Source organism: Triturus cristatus, chromosome 9, assembly GCF_964204655.1.
Source record: "Triturus cristatus chromosome 9, aTriCri1.1, whole genome shotgun sequence".
NCBI classification, from domain to species: domain Eukaryota; kingdom Metazoa; phylum Chordata; class Amphibia; order Caudata; family Salamandridae; genus Triturus; species Triturus cristatus.
The window spans coordinates 35088593-35109305 of NC_140592.1; the positions used below are offsets into that span (position 1 = coordinate 35088593).

The 20713-nt window shown below is 44.1% G+C and overlaps 1 protein-coding gene across 8 annotated transcripts in view; it reads left to right on the forward strand.

Moving 5' to 3' along the window:
- Positions 1 to 429: 429 nt before the first annotated feature.
- The window catches only part of USP19 (ubiquitin specific peptidase 19), a 638025-nt gene continuing 617741 nt past the window's right edge, over positions 430 to 20713 (forward strand). For 6 of the 8 annotated variants that reach the window (XM_085624331.1, XM_085624330.1, XM_085624323.1 and 3 more), the window contains exon 1: positions 454 to 971. The gene's annotated coding sequence lies outside the window, so the exon portion shown is untranslated. Of the gene's footprint in view, positions 972 to 20713 lie in introns of all 8 variants that reach the window. The other 2 variants (XM_085624327.1, XM_085624328.1) reach the window with 2 other exon arrangements.

Sequence of the window (20713 nt, forward strand, 5' to 3'; positions counted from 1 at the left end):
TGCCAACCCCAAGTTATTTGATGCCGTTAAAAACGTATGTACAGACTTTCATACTCTGCTTTTAATGACCTACACTCATTGCTGCACCCATTTTTTGTTTTTTTGCATGTTTTATACAGCGCGAACTCGACCCGAAGGTATTGGAGCGCTGTACATGAGCACAGTATTTACATTACATATTCAGGCACGGGGAGATTAAATGATTTGCCGAGAATCACAGGATGGACGCGACCTCGAGACTCGAGCCCTGGTTTCCTGCACCAGAGTCGGCAGCGTAGCCGACGGACCACATCTCCTCCCCTTAATGCTCCCACACACAAACTCCCAGTTAAAGGGGTCTTTAGTAAACAGACTCGTCGCGTGACGCATTTACGTCACTTTAGGAAGTAGACTGGGGAGGCGATTTAATTTGTTCGCTTTCGTTCTGTCATATTTAGTCCGCGCGTGCATTGCGCATGCGCATATCACGGTGATCGTCGCGGGAGCGGCTGATTTCGCTCCCACCGCTGCTTGTGAACCGTGCGCGCGCACGAATGTACCCACGCCCCCTCAAAATAAATCAAAGGAGCAGCGAAAGAAAAAGCAACGGAATCTATACGCCATACATCGTCCACTTTGAAGTAACGCTTTCCGAGTAACAGAAAAAATTTCAATGAAAAGCAGATCACAAAACGGGTACCGAACGAAAGACGTGGGAGAAGGTTTATGTGCGTGTAATTTTGAAAGAATTATCACATTGTTTAGTTATTCCCGTGCGTACACGCGCGCTGTGCCGCGAGCCCCGAAGGGAGCGCGGAATCAGCCCCCCGCGCGCCCCGCATGCGCACTGCGCGCAGGGCAGGAAGAGCCGAAACAAAACAAACCGCAAGCGCTCCGGAAGCGGAAGTGTCGGCGGGGGCGAGAAGGTCCTCCTCGGTGAAAGTGACAGGAAGATACCGGCCTAGCGGAGCAGGCCCTGCGGCCCGAGAGAGGTGAGAATTGGAGGGATGAGGCTGTTAGTGTCAGAACGGACGGGCGGTGTGCGGGGAAGACGAGGCTGACTCCCTCCATCCTAGGGCATGGTGCATCTGAAAGCCCTGTTCCCAGAGACAGTGTGTCTAGGGTACCAGCGACTGGCCTGCTAGGGCGACCCTGGCCGTGTACAGTGCATCCTGACCTGCAGTGTGGGGCGCCTGCCAGGGTCATCTGCACCGCGCTCCCTTGTCATTTAATCTGGACTCTCCAGGTCATGTGCACAGTCCTGGCCGGATCATGTAGGTTGCCTCTCCCCCGGTCACAGGCTGCCCTCTCCCCTGGTCATGTAGGCTGCCCTCTCCTCCCCCCCCCCCCCCCCCCCCCCGGCCCAGAGAGCCGGCCCTTGCTCAGAAAGCGCCCTGGGCGAAAATAAATGTGTCCCCTCCCTGCAGGTGGTGAATAAAATAAAGTAGCTGGGGTCCATGTTGTGTTAGCAGGTCATTCACACATCAGAGCAGGCGACACCTGAACACACATTTCTCGCCACCTCTTCAAATATTCTGATATACTCCCTGCGTAGCTCGATCACGCTAGTGCCAAGTTTGTGGTGCGAATGGCGGTGTTGGTGTGTGGGTTGGCAGGGCAGTGAGAGGAAGGAAATGGGTTAATGGGGTGTAAAACAGCACGTAAGTAAAAGGATTAAAAGCAGTTAGGTCCGAACCATTGGAATCAAGTAAGAGGGACGCTGCTGTCGGCAGGATTTTAATGCGACAGCTCCGTGTACCCCTCTGAAAATTGGCGCCCTGGGCTCAGGTCCCTCATACCAAAAGCCCACCCTGCCGGATCATGTACTCTGTCAATGTCACCCCAGGACGCCTTGATGAATATCTCACTCCTCCTTCGCCGTTCTTGTAAACTGCCCATCTCATCCCACACAAAACGCTCATCTGTCCCTCTCAACCCTGCACGGTCTTGTAGACTCACCCTCTGCCCTTGTAGGCTTCTCATGTCTTGGTGACTGCTCCGCACTCCACGGTCTTTCAGACTGCCCCTCCCTGGCCATAGTCTTGTAGACTGTCCCTCTTCACCTCCACCTGCCTGCGGTCTTGTAGACACCCGCCCATGGTCATGTAGACTGCCCATCCTACCCGCCCAGGGTGTTGTAAGCTACCCCACCCCCACATCCTGGGTCTATTAGACAGCCCCTCCCACACACCTGGGGTCTTGTAGACTGCCTCTTCGCCCCCAGCCGCAGTCTTGTAGACTGCCACCCCTTTCCCCAATCTTGTACACTCCCTAGCCCCATGAGTTCTTGTAACCGCCCGCTTCTTTTAGATATCCATTTGCTGTAGACTCTCCTTACCCCAACCTCTCCAATGTCTTGAAGAATGCCCTTCACCCTGCTCTTGTAGAATGCCCCACCCCGGATCTTGTAGCACCCCACTTCCGTATATTTTGTCATACAGTACAATGGCATTCATTATTATACACAGTAATGCCTCTACCCTCCACCCACCCCCTTCCACCCTGGTCTTGTAGTCTGCCCCTCTGCCTCACCCTGGTCTTGTAGACTGCCCCTCTCCCCCATCCCCTTCCACTCTGGTCTTGTAGGCTACCCCTCTATCCCACTCTGGTCTTGTAGGCTACCCCTCTCCCCCACAGTTTTTGTGGAATGCATCCCTTAGGCTTAAAGAAATATATTTTTTTGATAATCATATTTATTGTTTTGAGAAACAAAGTGACAGCACGTAACTTACAAATTGATGCAAACCCTGCCCATAAAAGGCAGTATAAACCACAGCCGTAGTAATAATAGTCAGGTGAGCCGCCAAGACTGAAGAACAATACATGTACACATCTGAATACAGGTGGGATGGGTTTAATGCAATAGTTTTATCCATTTGTCCCAGACACTGTTGAATTTCGCTCGGCATCTGCGTGCCTTTAATTAGGGTCCTCCTGAGCCGCACACCAATCTACTCCTCGGCGCCATCTTTTGAGGAATATTAATGTGCCTTTCTAGGTTGCTCCCTTACTTTGTGGAGAGGTCACTACACTTACCGATGGTGTTGTGTGTTTCATAATATCCTTCCTCTACTTATATATCCTGCTTTCAGCCTATGGCTTTATAGAATGCCCCATGACCTTATAGAACATGCTAAGGCCATGGCCTGTGACTTTATCCAGACCTCTGGCACTTTAACATGCTTGGTGAAACTTAAATCCTTGCTGAAGTTCAAGCTCCATTTCATTTGATACTTTGACCCAATCCTCACAAGACGCGGTCTGCACTGCTGCCTTAATGGGAACTTCAGAAACGTTAAATACTGGTACACCATGCACTCCAAAAGGACTCGCTCCAGGCAGACTGTTCCATATAATTCTTTTTAATGCTGACTGATCTCTCCTTTCCAGACAGTTAATGATTTACAATGTATGCATTGTTTTCCTCTATTGTAAGATTCTGCACACTGCTGCTCTGCACTTAGTATCCAATGATCTCCAATGAATGTATTGTTTTATTCTATAGTAAGATCCCTGCAAACAGCCTTTTTGCACTTAGCACTTTACTCTGCCGCAAGTTAGGCTGAATACCCACGCCTTTCGTTAGAATCGTGCAGATGTAATACCTGCTGCTTTAGCACTTTTGCACTTATTTTCGCATGAGGCATTTCTTTTTAGTTTTCTGCTTCGCCATCCAAACCTGCTGTTAAGTACTAGACCAATGTGGCCTAAGCATCCTATGATGATTTTTAACGTACGCACTGTTTTACTCTACAACAAGATTTCTTCAAATAGTTGCCTCATACTTAGTTCCCCCCAGTATCCGACGGTTTTTTATGAACGGATTGTTTTACTACATAGCAAAATCTCTGCAAATAGACGCTCTGTACTTAGTACCTTTCTCTGCTGTAAGATAAACAGAATATTTGATTTTGATTAGACTCTTGTAGATGCAAAAATTGCTGCCTTTGCCCTTCGCACTTTCTTTACATACTGAGGCATCCTCGCTTTCTATCATCTCCCCTAACCTGCTGCTAAGAACCTGATTTACGAGGCTACTTTTTGCCAATATGTTTAGATTATACCCACAGGGAATTGAGTGCGTGCTTACAACGAATGCCGGGGAATACGCATTAAATACACCACAATCCCTGCATAGGTCAAATGGTGGTCTTGTACATTGCATCTTTTTCCCGCATGCCATTGCACTTTTTTTCTTGCTGTTCAAATCTATCCTTGGGTCATATTTTATTGTGTTTTAATGGTGAACTACTTCTTTTTGTTACAAAATGTCAAAAATGAAATGCATGTTTGTAAAGGTTTTTATTAACTGTACGATAAATTCAAATTCCATTTCATTTATATTCACTGCTCATTATGCTTGTCTCAAACATTTGCGCTGGTGTTTCATGGTTTTCTACTGCTCAGCACTGTGTAGCTGGTGGGATGCATTGCACTTGTCATTCCAGTCTTACCCCACATTTAGTTCTGGCTTGGCTCATCTGTCTGCTTTACCTGAACTTTATTAATTGAGTGGACTTTGTACTCGCCCAGAGGAGCATTACTATGAACCTTATAATATTGGCTTTTTGGTGCACCACTCTTCCTCGTTTGGAGTGCTTGCATTGCATTGCCCGAGGGTATATTTTACCATCTGAAATGTACACTTGTTCATCACATATTAAGTTCCCTTATTTCATACACGCATTGGATAGTGAAAACAGTTGTTTTACCGATGCTGCAGGATTTTTTCTTCTCGAAAAAATATTTAAGGCTCCAAATGGGAGTCATGCCTATCCGCTTTGTCAATGCTTGTTGTTTTACAATGCCTTGTTTTGACATCTGCTTCAAAGAGTTATTGTGTTGCACCGGGTGCTCGCAGCTAGGTCTTGGTCTTATTATACTATTAAACTGTCACAGAGGTCTCCTTTATTGAAATCGTGTATTTACATGTATTTCTAAACATTTAGCAACTTTTGTATCTTGTGAACTGCCTCTTTATCTTTAGTTAAGAATCATATTTTGCTGATGCAACTGCTTTTAAAGAAACATTTTTAAGTTGCCCAGTCTACTGTATTGCCATTTCTGTCATGGTTCAGTTCTCCGTTATTTTACCACTGGCCATAATTAATTGGCATGTAGTGTCCCTTGTAATTCAAACTCAATTAGGCTCCATTAGTTGCATCTTTTCTTTTGAACTATTTTATTTTTGCCCTCTTTGCCCTGCTGCTACTTTTGCTTCTTTTCTTTTTTTTAACTTTTTTTCTCAAAATTCTTGTGATGTTTGGTGTAGTTAAATATTTTTAGGTAATTACAGTGATCGTCGCTTTTCAAGTGTTGTCTATTTTAAAACTTGCCTACTCCTAGAGTGTATACATTTTGGTTATACAGTTTACATTTTTAAGTCTGGCTTTACAGCGCTGCCTCGAGATCTTACATGACCAACCCAAAAAGAGATTTCAGAAGTACTACAGAGGTAGGAGTGTATGCTTCCACTGGAAACAGTGCTTGAATTGCACCCTTGGCTTGTGGGAAAGCTTATACTCCATATAAAATGACTCGTTTGGCTATAGTGGTCCACTGATCAAGGCTATAGGCTTGATCTGTTATGAAAATTTACTGTAAAGATGGTATGCTTGACATATTTACTGTGCAAAACTTTATGATAAAATCAATAGGCCTTTTAGAGCGGATTGTTACTACCCTGTATTTAAGCCTCCAGAGGGTATTTTGTTATATGGATTCTGACAAATGATTGTGTTAGCAAGGGGTTTAGTGTTGGTGGCCCTTCTGTAATAAAGATAATTGGTTAATAAATGCCATTGGAAAAATTAATGGAATAAATACTGTTTACTCTCAAGTACGACAGACCCACAAGACCTCTGTGGTGACAGCTGCATGTAACTGAACCCTACCCTGAACTCTAACATCCTACAACTGAGGGCTCTATCTAAACAGAACATTCTATAATACGTAACAACATTCCAAAGTATTCTGCTTATCAATGAATATAACGGAATATACAGTCTCTTCTAACAAACCATGGGGATAGAAGATTTGCATTTTGATAATCCTTTTTAGGCCCTCTTAGGCGGAATAGTATTTTGCTTTGCAAGCTCTTAATTTTGTTTACATTCGTAATGTAAAAAAATATAAGCCTGATGGTTACTTTGTGTGAAAGACTACACTTAGAACAGTAGGCATGAGTTGGTTATGGTGACATACCCATGACAAGGCCGGATTGTACACCAGGAAAAATTATGAAAAAGGCAGTAGGCCAGGGTTATTTATGATAAAAAGGCATTTGCTAAAGCTTATTGGCCTTTTTGAAGTGGATGGTCATCACACTTTTTCAGAGCCCGTAGACATGTATTTTTCAACATGAAACATCACAGATTGCCAAATTAGGCAAAAGATTTGGTGGTGGTTACCCTTTCTAAAAAAAAATCTGGCGTAGATTCTCACAGTAATTATTCTTGGAAGGCCTTTTGAGAGTAGTTGCATATTGTTTTGTCAACTGACGTTTTTTAAGTTTGTTATTTGAGAACTGTATGCATGATTTGTGCAATTTAAAAGGTCTGTGTTGGTATGTTTGCAAGCCAAAGGCTATCTGCCTTAATGTTCATTGGGAAACGTTATTCCAGATTCTATGGATATCTGTTTGTTAGGAAGAGTCAAAACAAAGATAGTAGGCCTCATGTATTTATTATAAAACGTGTATATATAAAGGCCAATAGGCCTTTGAAGGTATATTGTTTTTGCTCCTCATGAAAGATGCAGACAGGCATTTTCTTACATGAAATCTCACATATTACCTTTTGTAATCAAGATTTGTGGTGTTGATTACCCTCTTTGACAAAGGGTATATGTAGAAAAATTGAACTATAATAATTCTAGCTAGAAAGTCTCTGAGAAGCCTGGCAGCAATCTTAGTTGTCTGGCAAGATCTTGGAGTAAAATGTAAATTTTAAGAAAAAACGCGGTTTCTCTTTGTCTTTTCGCTCTTTTGCCGTGTGTGTTGGCATTTGTACATCCAACTGAAAATGAGTGCTCTTCAGTGTCACTGCAGCTGTACAAGTTCTTTAGTTTTCTATTTTCGCCTTTTGTAGTTTGACTTTCATTCTTTCCTTTTTTTTTCTTTTCACCGTTAGAGCATATATAGCTCTCAAGACAGTGTCAGCAGGTCTCTTGTATCATTTAATCTGCAGTGTGCTGCATTGCACAGAGCTACTGCCTCAATTAGTTGACCCTCATTTGCGCCTCAAAAAATCTACTGGCCTATGGCAAGTCAGATTTTATCAGGTCGAGCTATTTTTAGCACCTACTCATGTCCCTTCTGGCCAGTGAACTTAAGCTGGAAGGAACAGGTGTTGTGTTCATTCAGAAAGTGAATGAGCAATAAAGATGCATTTAAATCTTGTTTTTAACTTGACACATTTGCTGTCTGTTCAAGGATGGGGTCAAATGTCAGTCAATTTGTCTTTTTACTATTTCTTATCTGATCCTGGGAAATGGTGTTTACTTTTCTTTTTCTTATTACAACTAATAGGTTTATGTCACCTGAGCTATCTGACAATCACTGTAAAACAAAAGGATGTAATATGTCAGTTTTTTCTAACAACATTTAAATAACTTATAAATGAATAGTACAAGTATTTCAAACTATATCGGGAATTACAATTTTTTTTTTTTGTAATTCGGAAGATTTAAATAGGAGAAAACCAAACTAAAACACTTTCATTGATTTGCATATGGCACATATTTGCAGAAACTCGATTTTCAAACAGTACAAGCTATAGTTTTATCAGTAAAAATACAGTGAGTGGGAAGTTGTGGCTGTTTCAATTCAAAATCTGCTGACTAATGTTTTTATTAAAAGTGATAATTTTTAAAACATGATTTGAGAAACATTCTTGCCCCTGCCCTGATGACAATGCAGTTAAATGAACATATGAGGCAAATTAGGGGTCATGTGTATCCCACATGTGGCTAGATTTGTATTATATATGGAGCAAGGGTTTAGTCTACTAAATCAAACAAAAGTGTTTTTTGTACAGCAGACATGCTGGTTTCGCGTTTTTGAAGGTGCTCTCAAATGTTACGAGTAAAAAATGGTGGCTCAGTGAATTAAAATATTTGCCTAGGATCACATAATCTGAAACCAGTTTATGGGTCAATTAGGTCAAGTCGATTATTTAAGTCACTAAACCTGCAGGTCTAGGAACGTTTTTATGATTTTTCATGCCATGCCATGGATAATATTTTCCATGGCCTAATGTCTAGAGCGGTCGACCTTGAAGCCAAGGAACCAGTTTGAGTCTCGGTAGGGACGCTCAACATCCTGTTCTAATGGGCAAATCACTTAATCTCCCTGTGCCTAATGAAGAAAATAAATTGAAGTCTGTCTGTAATGCAACTGGTGCTCATGTAAATAAAGCGCTCTGATACCTTCTGGTCGAGTTTGCGCTATATAAAACGCAAGGAAAAAAATGAAATGGAAATGAAATGAGGAATTTATTCAAGCGTACAGCTACTGAAACTAGAGTGTCCTGGCGCCTATGACAACAGTGGAAAGGAGTGAGAGAGACCCTGATTAAAGACTGAAGAGCCACGTTTTCAGGTTGTTCCTGAAAGACAGACAATTTGTATTTGATTTCAAGGCTTCATGAAGGCTGTTCCACAACTTTGCACCCAGATAGCCAAAGGATCTGCCTCCTGTGCGAGCCAGATGTATCTTGGGGGTGCAGGCCAGGTTGGCATTTGAAGAGCGGAGAGGCCTGGAGGGAAAGTAATGAGAGACCCGTTTAGTTAAATAGCCTGCTCCTTCTTTATGGAATGGCTTGAAAAAGATGGTAAGGGCTTTGAAATCAATCCGTGCTTTTATAGGGAGCCAGTGAAGGGATGCCAAAATCGGAGTCATCCTGGCTCTTGGTTTAGGCTTGGTAATAGCTCTGGCTGCTGCGTTCTGAATCACCTGCAGTCGCTGGATTAGAGATTAGGGGAGACCCAGATACAGGCAATTGACATAGTCCAGTTTTGTGGTTATCAGTGCTTGCACCACGGTCTTCCTGCTCTCGATTGGGAGAAGTGGCAGGAATTTTTTGAGCATGCGAAGTGTACCAAAAATTTGCCATTAATATTCTGAATCTGAGACTGCATAGAAAGTGCTTTATCTATAACGACTCCCAGATTTTTTGCTTTCTCCTTCCCAGCCGAGGGTTGTGGAAAATCATTTGGCCACCAGGCGGCCCATTTAGGAATAACTGGGCAACCAAAGAAAACCACCTCAGTTTTATCTGGGTTGCACTTTAGCTGATTAATCTTCAGCCAGTTGAAAACGTTTGTTAAGCAAGTCCTAATCTTGGCCCCGGCGAAGTCTGAACCCTTGTCACAGGTAAAAATCAGCTGAGTGTCATCAGCGTAAGAGATGATCTTGACACCCTCTTCCTCTACCATAGATGCCAGGGGGGATAGGTAGATATTAATAAGCATTGGCATAGCCAATAGGTCTCGCCTTTGGGACCTTTTAAGTTTTTAGCCATGCAGCACATTCTCCTGGGTACTACATCTACTGAGCCCCAGTTCCATTACATATACACCCTTTGAAACTCTCAAGCAGTGCACTCAGACAACGTATTTTTATAGTTCTTCAATAGTGGACGATGGCAAATCACACTTTAGAGCTGGAAGGCAGCAGGTTAGCAGAGCCACTGGAATTAGCCAGGAAAAGAGGAGCAAAGTATGCAGTGCGTTCCACTATAGCATTATTTATCCATTTTGACATTTGAACACACTGATAGTTTGAACATGTTCACCTTATCCGTACCAGTTCAACATAGGCATAGAGCAATCGGCTGTTATACTAAGCATTGAGCCGCCAGTTGTATCTGTGCTGCTGCTGAGCATTGCTTAGCCCTGAGAAGCCCAAGTGCCACCCCTTGCTGCACCAGACCCGTGCCTGGTCAGCTGCAATTCGAGAGAGTCCACTGATGTTTATTTCGTCTACCTTGGAGAAAAGCATCAACTGCAGGGGATCGGAGGAGCCCTCCATCTGTGGTAGCTATGTTTTACAAGAAAGTCTGGGGGAATTACTAAGCAATCATCTCGTCCCGGGTATACAAAAACTATCCATTTGCCTAATTGGTTCTGGTTCAAGAAATAGTTTAGAACTAGTCAACTACACAGCCGCATTTACAGAAATTATGACCCTAGATGTAAATAAAAGAATCAGCTGGCTAGTTAATGTTAAAAAATCCCTTGCTGCTTTAGGCTTCAAGGAGGAATGGGACACGCAAACCGCCCCTAGTAAGGCCGATCTTAAAAGACATTATTGGGCCTGGGTTGACGCTCAAGAACATAACAACCCAAGAGTAGGAAGGCTGACGGAAGAGTTTTATCTTCACAAGCAACGCACACTTTTAGAACCATATTTAGATTTTATAAAAACACCACGCGATAGAGCACTCTATATTCAGTTCAGGGTAGGCTCACTGCCGGTCAGAGAGCTAACAGCGAAATGGAGCACCCCACATCAGATGCCCTTAGGGTGCCCCTGTTGCAAAGCACCAACAGAGAGCATAGCCCATCTTATGTTTGCCTGCCCTGCTTATAAAAGCGCAAGGAAGAAATGGCTTAAACCTATCTGCAGAGAGTTGAGCACGCGTGAACACTGTACTGCTCTACGCATTTTAAAGGCTGACCCGCGGACCCTCTTTGCTTATGGTGTAGCCAAATATCTTGGCTTTGCTTGGATTGTAAGGTTTAAATTCTTGCGCGAGGACTTGCTATGAACTACGTTCACATTTTTAGTGTTATGATTTACCTGTGATATATTGCACTGCCACTTTATTCTCGAGAAAAAAACCAAGAACAACTTAAAGGAGAAAAAAGACCTTCATGTCTAGAAGGGCCCCAAATTAATTTTGTAAATATTGATCTAAGACTAGATTATTCTTGCAATAATTATATTACTCAATATTGCGGGCAATTAGAATTTGATGTGTTTTAAGTCTGATTGTATTTTATATTTTTAAACTGATGTTTTATCTTTTTATGGTCTATAAAAATTGACGGATGTAACCATGGAAATGCTTTTAAGATATTAGAGAAAAGAGGGTTAACGGCGGACTCCAACGGCTGAGGAACACTCTGAGGGGAGAGCACGGACATCTATCGAGTTACAGAATCGTGTACAGTGCTCTTATCAAGGTGGCACTGGGAGCACAATTAGGACTATTTACTTGGAAAATACGACGCTTTTATCACTACTCCTCTCGAGACGGATATTTGTTTACATAGACGGTGGTCATACTTTTGGAATATATTCGCAATCTCACATATGCCCTGACGAAGTTCAATTTGAACGAAACGCGTTGGCTGAGACTATGGTTGGACGATTAAATTAAAATAAAGATTTTTTCGAGTACAAACAACTGACCACTTGGTGTGATGTATTAACTAGTAAATTGGTGGTGCACCGCTCCAAACCCCTTCTGAAAAATGCTTTTAAGATATTGGATATCGAAATAAAGCTACTTTGAAAGTGAAAGTTTAGAACTGCCGCACAAGCGTCTGTGAACCACCTCCGTGTTTCTGTAAGTTGTGCTTTTATGATAGAATACAAACTCACTGAAAACCGTGCCATGATATGGCAGTAGCGGTTGTACAACTTGCAGTCTTCAAAATGTTCCAGCCATTAATGTTATAGAGGGCATGCCTTCCGGTTCACTGGAGAATTAAATTTAAAAGCATGTGTAGAGTGCTTCGAGCCCTTCATCGATGGGTGGATCGGAGACTGAACCTCTGACAGCTCTTCTATCTGAGCCCTTATACAATCTGACTTTGATCAGGTTCACGTACAAGGCTTAGGAGAATGCACCTTTTTGGTTTAGGCCACCCTACCTACCCCATGTTCCTGCTGAAGAGGAAACAAACTGAGAATGACTTCTGCTTCCAACACATTGCAAGCATTCTCTTTCACCTCAGAGTAAATACTGGTGCTGAAACTGGTTGATGGGGTAGTATTCAGTTTCTAGTGGAAAGAGTCCACCTTCAGAAGAAATCCTTCTGTATAACAAGTTACCATGACAAAGCACTGAAATTGCCTGATTACTCAGTTTAGTAACCTCGCAACAGCATTTGATGACATCTGCATGGCATGGCCAACTCAGTCTTCCGTTCTCCTAAGGTATGTAATGTGGAGACCATTACATTAAATTAAGGAGATAATAACACCTGTTATGTATAGCATTATTTAGGAAAGCCCTATGCAATATATAAAAAAAAATAGTTCTGGGCTATTTACATCAAGCCTGTGCTGATGGTGAAGCTCTTCGCCAGGTTTAAGAAGCTACGATGGAGAAGGAAAGATTACCAACTATATAAAGTTAAAAGCAGAAGGCAAACGAAAATGTTGATTTTTAGGTCTGGGTTGTGAAAGCACAGCTATTAAACAGACCTATTAACAATATACATCGAGTTGGCTTTGGGCCTGCCCTTTTCAACCACTGGCCTTCTTTGACCAGTCACTTATAGCCATTGGTATGAGACTTGTCATTCATGTCTTAGTCTAGCCCAGGGGAGTACTGATCTCTCACCTAATGCTATTGGCTGTTTGATTTAACCTTTCACTTCTACTCGGGTGCTTGAAGGAATAACTCCTTTATAGCACTAACGGTCTAGTCTACTCCTGCTGACTCCTACCTGTATGTATCACTCTAAATTGCTAACAGCTACATTCGTTAGCACATTCAACCAGGCTCATTAGCTTTGCCAATACATGTTTTCTTAGCACGGTTGACAGCAAGCTATAGGTGATAAGAATGCACTTCTTGTCTTTCTCTGATGCCTCTTCCAGCTTCAGTGCTGAAGCATGCTACAAAAAGGAGGGGAGTGCAAGTCAGAAAAATGCTCACAAAAACGTTTAAGATAAGATTCAGGGAATGAATATGTGACTGGAAAATCCAGCAGAAGTCCTTATAATACAGAGGAATAATGGAGTTTATTTGGGGGGGGGGAATCGAATTTCCTCTTTTGACCTGAATGGATGCGCTCTAAATGGGGGTCAGGGGGCAGTGATGGCGAATACTACGCTTTTGGTAGAAGTGAGAGGGAGGAAAAAGCTGATAATAAAATATCAATTATGACTCTGGCATCGCCATTGTTATCAACCACGCCAGCGCTTTGAATCGACCTTCAGGAGGAACATACAAAATACCTTTGTGGGCCGGGGTGATGGGGGCATGGCAGACTGTGTCGTTTTGCGGTGCAGAATTTATGTAGCGCTGCAGAACCCTGGCGATTTGACCTGTCGACTCTGGAAACTGAGTTCTAGTTCCTCCTTTCCTCTTTACTAACAATAGTCTGATCAGACGTTATTGCATCTCGGTGGGCCCTGGACTTGTCTGCAGAACCCTGGAGATGGTTGTAAGGGGCCGCCGCTAGCTTCGGTGCTATAATTGCACACTGACGTTCTGATTCACAAGTCAAGCTCCGAGGTCCATCAGGCCTCTAGGGAGGGGCGAGGTGCACCCGCCCGACTAACTAGTGAGTGACAGCCCCACACCAGCACAACAAAGCCCCAGCGCCTCTCACCAATCTGTAACCTCTAAATACAAGAGGAGGGAGGGGGTTGGCCGCCCAGCCCCCCGGGAGCATGACAGCTTGCTTCATTAAACATGGATGGGGGCTAATGCCTGGTAATGGAGATAGACCAGGGGAAATCTGAACAAGCCCAGACCGGGCCGTAAATAATAGATAAGGTCTGGAGTCAGGATCTGGGATTTGGAGAGCTAGACCCAACAAAGGGGCCTGGGGGGAAGGGGCAGGCTGTGGGAGTAGGGGTGGCAATGGTAGGGAACATGGAGAGCCGGTAGTTGAGGGACAGGTATGAAAAGGGGGAAGTGGGACAGAGAAGCAGTCCCCACTGCCGCTCACTCCAACCTAAAAGAGTCACCCTTATTCAAAAGAAAGGGACAGGGCAGTGAGAATCATGAACAAGCCCGGGAGTGGTGCACGCGCGCTTCGAGCAAAAAAAGGAGACTGAGAGGGCGGAGCTAGTGAGTGGCCGGGACGTCTGGGCGAGGAGAGAGGTGCACGCGCGCTTGGGAGAGCAGTCTGCTCATTTTCAAACACTGCACTCGTGGTGCGCCCCTGCTTGCTCCCGCAAGGTGGATGCCGCCACAAGCAGGAGTGTGTGCTTGAAAATGAGCAGAGCGATGGCTAAAGGCCCTCCTATGCAGCGCATGCGCGCTGCGTAGGCGAGACCTAAAAAGGGTGGGGCTAAGGTTGGAACCCTGGGGGACACCCACGTCCCAGGATGGTATCGGTGATGAGAACGGAGGGAGACAGATGGTATGAGATTTCTCTCCCAGGAAGGAGGACAGCCATGACAAGGCCATTCCACGTAGGCCGATGTCCTTGAGCCTATTTAGGAGCCTGACGTGTGGGACTGTGTCAAAGGCGGCTGACCGATCGAGAAGAATCAGAATGGCCTTGCCTCCTTGATGGACTCAGTCACCTCTAGCAAAGCTGATTCAGTACTAAAATTGGCTCTAAAGCCGCATTGGGATTCATGGAGAAGATTGCCATCTTTGATGTGTCTTTGTAGGGCCTGTTAACATGCTTCTCTAATGCTTTAGAGAAGGCTGGAAGCAGGGATATTGGCCTGTAATTGGCCAGATCCATCCTATTGCCATTGGCTTTTTTTTATCAGTGGGAGGATCATAGCATGTTTCCATAAATTTGGCATGGTCCTAGAAGAGAGGGAGACATTGAAGAGCTGATGTACTAAGGGATTAATTGAAGGGGCTAGAGAGGGCAGAATGTTTGCTGGGCAGGGGTCGGACGGGGAGCCAGATTTAATACTTTGCATAAGGGACAATGATTCTTCAAGCTGGAGTTCCAGAAAAGAATGTAATAGGGGAGGGACCTTTAATTGAAATGTATCATTTGTGCTATGATAGAAGTCCAGCTCGGCTTCTGTGATGTTATGGAATGCTTGTTGGATCAGCGCAATCTTTTTATGGAAGAATTGGACAATCAGACGTGACCATTCTTCAGTGCGTGGCCCCTCAACTAGGCCGGCTCTAGGTGCGGTAAAGGATTTCACTATCCTAAAGATATCTTTACTTTTATTCAGGGAAGTATCAATCTTTATTTGGAAAAAAAAACATTTTGGCTGCTTTTACCATGGAGCAGTGTATTTTAAGGACTTTCTTTTAGACCTTCTTGTCATCTGGTGAGTAAGATTTTCGCCATTTCCGTTCGATTTTCCGACAGTTCTTTTTACTGGTTCTGAGAAGGTCACTAAACCAAGGGGCCGAGGTGACTAGTCTCTTGGAGGGGCGGATGATAACAGGAGCCGCAGCCTCTATTTTTGTGAAGCCAAGAATCAAGTTGGGAGGCACCTGTATCTGGGGTGTTATATAGCACCGGTAGGGAACCTTCTAGGGTATTGGCTAGTTTAGGAATAGATATCTTATGAAAGGCTCTATAGTTAGAAGTCTTTTTTTCCACTGACACAGAGGAAATAGAACCAGACTGAGGAATGACAAATTTGAGAAGAAAGTGGTCGGACCAGGTAATGGGCAAAGGCGGATCAGCAGTTAAATTAAAATTATGGATAATTTGATCAAGGACATGGCCCTTCTCATGGGTGGCCAAGAATGTGGCAGTGGTCATCTCAAAGGTCAGTAAGGATTCCATTAAGATAGTAGCTTGAGGATCTTTCGCTTTTTCCATATGGATATTGAAATCCCCCAGGATCAAACAGTCTTTATATTTTAGGGCTAAGGCGGCTGTGGCTGAGTTGAGTGAGAAAAGGAAGTTTTTGATGGCCCCAGGGGGTCTGTAAATCAAAAAAAACCTGCAATGCTTTGGTGGGGAGAGATTATACAGTGGAAACCTAAGAACCCAGTGTTTTCTATGGGTTCTGACATAATAGAGGAACATTCCAGGTTGTCCTTTTAAATTATAGCTACCCCCCCCCCCACAAGGTGGTCCTTCCTGAGAATTCTATAGCCTTTGGGAATGGCCATAGCGATAGTAGTATTGGAGGAATCAGACAACCATGTCTCCGTAAGAAATAGGAGATCAGGCTGCTCTTCTGAAACTAGATCCTGGATATTGCACGCATGTTTTTGCATGAAGCGACAATTAACTAAGATGGGTTTAGTGTCCAGATTCTTCTTCATGTGTTTACTCTTGGTATTACTCGTGGGGCTTTTAAAAGTGGGTGCTTCGATCTGAGGGAAATGAACTCCACAATTGCTGCAAAAGTGTATCAGTTTTACAATTTCAAGATGGGCAACATGTTGGTTCTAAATTTGGTGGCCATGCAGGAACTTTAAAACAATGATATACTATGTACAATACCATTGCAAGCTGGCCACCTACTGCTATGTTTGCTGTCGCAAGTATATGTCCGCTATGTTTAGGTGGAAGTATGTGTGTTTTTTAAATGTTTTAATTGTTACTTTTAATTTGTTTTCCGATGCTGCTGTATTTTGTTTGTGGTTCCGTAAGTGGATGAATGCAAGAATGAGCCAGTGGGTGAGTGAATGGATGCCCGAGTTCATACATGAGTGACAGAGACTGCCTACACCCATTACTGATAGAAGAGGCACTTTCCTTTATAATCTAGACAGACCTGTTGGCTTTAGCAATGCTTGTTGGATCTTTGTGTGAACTATTATATGATGTGTAAACTACAGGGCATACATGACATAACAGGCAAGTTTAAATTGTCTTTCACAGACGGCAACACATACTATAAGACTGGTCCTAAATTGGCAAAAATCAGGACCCTTGCCAAGCCCCCATTAAAAGAACTCCACTGCTTTTCTAGCTGAACCCAGAATGAAAGGTTTACCCTATTTGGGTATGGAAGTACGTTATCATGAAGCTGGAAACCAAGATTTGTACTGCTTAATGAGCTCCGTTGCCTGACCAAGTCTTTTTGTGGGCTTCTTTAAGAATTCCTACAGCTTGGTTTGAATATGAAAGTAGACATTGCATGATGGAGATTAAAACCTATTGCAGCTGTCTGTCCTGCTCTCCGCTCAGTCGCAAGCCACTTCCTCCTGTGAAGGCTCTCAATCAATGAGGCATGTGGCAAGTCTTTTGGTACTGTGTTACTTAGAGTTATTTTGATTGAAGCTTCAGCAGCGCTTAGGAAGCTGCTTCTGCAAACTTAGTTGATGTAAGCTACTGTGGACTCCAGCTGGGTGCATGTGGAGTCCTCAGAATACACCACTTTACGTCTTCTTTGATCTCTTGTGTCTCAGGATACGCAGTCTGTGACTTGCTAGTGGTGAGTTATATTTCGCCCCATACCCACAATCCCACCTTCCTCTGCACACAAGCCAGCTGTGTGTCGTGCACTACACTTGTGATGCTTCTGTTTGTAGCCAGACTGCCACGTGTCTTGACAACTGTGTACATGAATCGTGAATGTTTTCTGTTGTAGATGTTCCCCCTAAACGAATTCTATCGCGTGAACTTTACATCTAGGGGTACTATCCACTTTAGGAAAAAGTGTGGATGTTTCGTGGGAGAGGGGTAAGGGCACTGCTTTGTTTGAAGGCTTAGATTAAAAGGATTAATAACATACTATCACTGTGAAGTAGAATATTTGAGATTTATTTTTAACCTGGTGTGAAAATTTCAAATTCAAATGTTAATTTGGTGTCTAATTATTGCCAAGGTTGTCAAATATTTTGGCTTGGAGATTGTCTCATACGCTGACAACATACAGTTTCTTTTCTCCCTCGAAAATAATGTCTGATTCAAAAGCATTGTTTCCTGCCGGGATGAAGGCTATTGCAACTTGGATGTCGGAAAGCAGACTCCATCTCAATACCGCTAAAACTGAAGTAATTTTGTTTGGCCAGGCCTAACTTCTTTTGGTCTCCGGACTGGCGGCCTTCAGACCTGGGTCCTAAACCAGTGGTAAAAAAAACTAGGCCTGAGCTAAAAATCCGTTCTGCTCGCGGAAATTGCGATAATTTGACATTTTCGTGTTCCGCGGAGAGCGCGAAAATGTGAAAATTTCCGCAATCCGCATTTTACCAGAAATTTTTTGCTTGCTCGCGCTGTAAAATAACACATTCTTGCGTGTGCGCGATCGCCTTACCTGAATCCCCGCGTTCGCCGACAAGTTTTCCCGATCCGGTCGCGTTCTCCACGAGATGTTGGATTGTTGGTAGCCATTTGCGCGGTCTCGAGACAGTTGGCGCCCGCAGTAACATCATTCGTCGCGCGATCACGTCTTTCTTCTCGCAATCATGCACCGCAAGACAAGTGAAAACAAGATAGCCGCGCCCGCGAGCAACCGCATGGGTAAGTTGGCGAGCCGCGACCACGCAGAACATACCGCGAACGGGCGGGAAAAAAATTCCGCATCTTCGCGATATTTCCGCGTGTTTGCGGAGATTTTTAACATTTTCGCGATAATTTGCGAAAGTGAATTTCGCGAATTCCGCCCACCCCTAAAAAAAACCTTGGGAGTCCGTCTGGACCAAACCCTCTCCATGACAGAACAAAGCTCAGCTATTACTGGTTCCTGCTTCTATATGATGTAGTTGCTGAGGAGGGTATTTCCATTATTACCCCTCTCCTCTTGTCCAGGCGCTCGTCATCAGTCGTTTGGATTACGGGAACTCACTTTTGGCTTCCATTAACAAGACGCTACTCTCCAAACTTCAGGGAGTCCAGAACATCACCGCACGTCTGGTCTGTAACCTCCCCCCGGTTCAGTAACTGCTCCTCTTTTCCAGCCCCTACACTGGTTACTGGAGAGAAAGCGAATTGTTTTCAAGATTTACTGCTTAGCCCATAATGCCCTCCATGGACAAGGGTCCACATATCTAACCTCCAAGCTTGTGATTTACTCCCTCACCCACTTCCAGACTCCTGAGATCTTGTGACAAGGCCTTGCTCAAGGTCCTTAGGTTTAGAAAGGCCAGGTCACGCTTCAGATCATTCTCCTCCCTTGCCCCTCACCCCAGGAACACATTGCCATTGCAATTGCACACCTGTGAAAACCACGCCTATTTCAGGAAAGCATTAAAAACTCACTTATTTTAATTAATGCCTCCTTTGCCCGCTGTCTGTCGTCCTGGCCCTGAGCCGAGATACCCTCCTGGGATGGTTCGTGCGCGTAATAAATTAAAATAACATAACCTAATTCGGTTCAACTATTGATTAGATACTTCGATTTTCTTTTTTTTTTTTCATAGAGAAAAAATATTTTTTTGTTTTGCTGTTGCAAACTATCCGTGACGCAATAGGGGAAACAACCTAAACTGCATTGTGTGTGCCACAATTTTCAATCAGATGTGCACGTCACACCAAATAGTCGTCTTCACAAACCTCAAAGAATCGATGAACTAATGTAAAAAGAATATTTGCAGAGTCTAGCATTGAAGTTCATGATTCCAAGCCTGATTACCTTCCTTTTAAAGGTCACCACATTCATTCCTCGCTTCACAAACTCTTGTTGGTTGGACCAGACGGAGCAGCATGTCTGCTGTGTATATATATAAAGCATTTTTGTTTGATTCACATGACTGCCGATTTGCCTCTAAATTCATTAACCGCGTTGTCATCAGGGCAGGGGCAGGAATGTGTCTCAAATCATGTTTAAAAACTATCCCTTTTAATAAATACAAACCTGAAGCATGAAGTGGTTAAAAACAATCCTTAGAAGACCAAAAGAAAAGTGCTCTCTGTTCTATCCTAAAAAGCTGCAGGTACAACTTGAAGGAATCAAATTTTTTAGGTCTCGAATAGCGATGCAGCGCCATGCGCTGCTCGCGTAAGCGAGATCTACTGTTGCCGACTTGCTTAGCGATGCGGGACAGGATAGGTGCACGCACTCTTGAAGACGTGAGCTGTGAACGCGTAAGGCTGAGGTTGTAGACTGGTTTTCTTCATTCGGCGTGCCTGCCCGGACAGGGCATGTGCACGGCATATATTTTTCTTGCGGCATCGCTTTCACTTTCACTGTCAGCTTTCTCCGTTACAGCAGCGCAGAGCTGCTCAACCCGTTATGGCGTCCTGTCTTTCGCTTCTCCCACCACAAGTTTTAGTTCTGGCTGCTCTGCGACACATCGCGCTCTGTGCAATCTTTCAGCCACCCTCTTACCGGTCCTTGTTGCTGCCTGGGTGCGTCTCCTCTCATACGCGCACAGCAACCGCCATCAACGCAGCCTTAATCTGCCGCAGTGTGCACCTTCCCTGCATCCAAACGGTAACAAAAATGAAATTCTACCCTGTGTATGTGTCGGCCGAACGGTCACATTAACTGTGTAGTAGGTAACAGGGCGTCCTCTGTGTTCGTGGGTGTGTCAGTAACACTGTGGCATTCATATGCCAATACAGCGGCGGCAGTACTTAAACTATTGAGCACTGCAATAGTTCCTCTTGGGAACAGCCATACACTTCGCAGCAGAGCAGCTCTACTTTTCATGATAGAGTGCTGGCAGTCTCAGTAAAGGAGGCCAATGACTGGATGTGCGCAGAGTACTCTACTGAGTTGGCAGGATGAATGACTGAACGGCGGCACACATGGAATACTCTTCACAGCTTCCCTCTGGTAGGTCCAACAAGCGATGCCACTGCCTGAGCCGCAGAGGTCTCTGAAATATCCTGCAAGGGTGGTTAGCATCATTCGCGCCTATACTCAAACGAGGAGTGGTGCCTGCATCCCTCGCTATTGATGCCCAACATTCCTAGGCTGGGTTTTGGTGTAGAG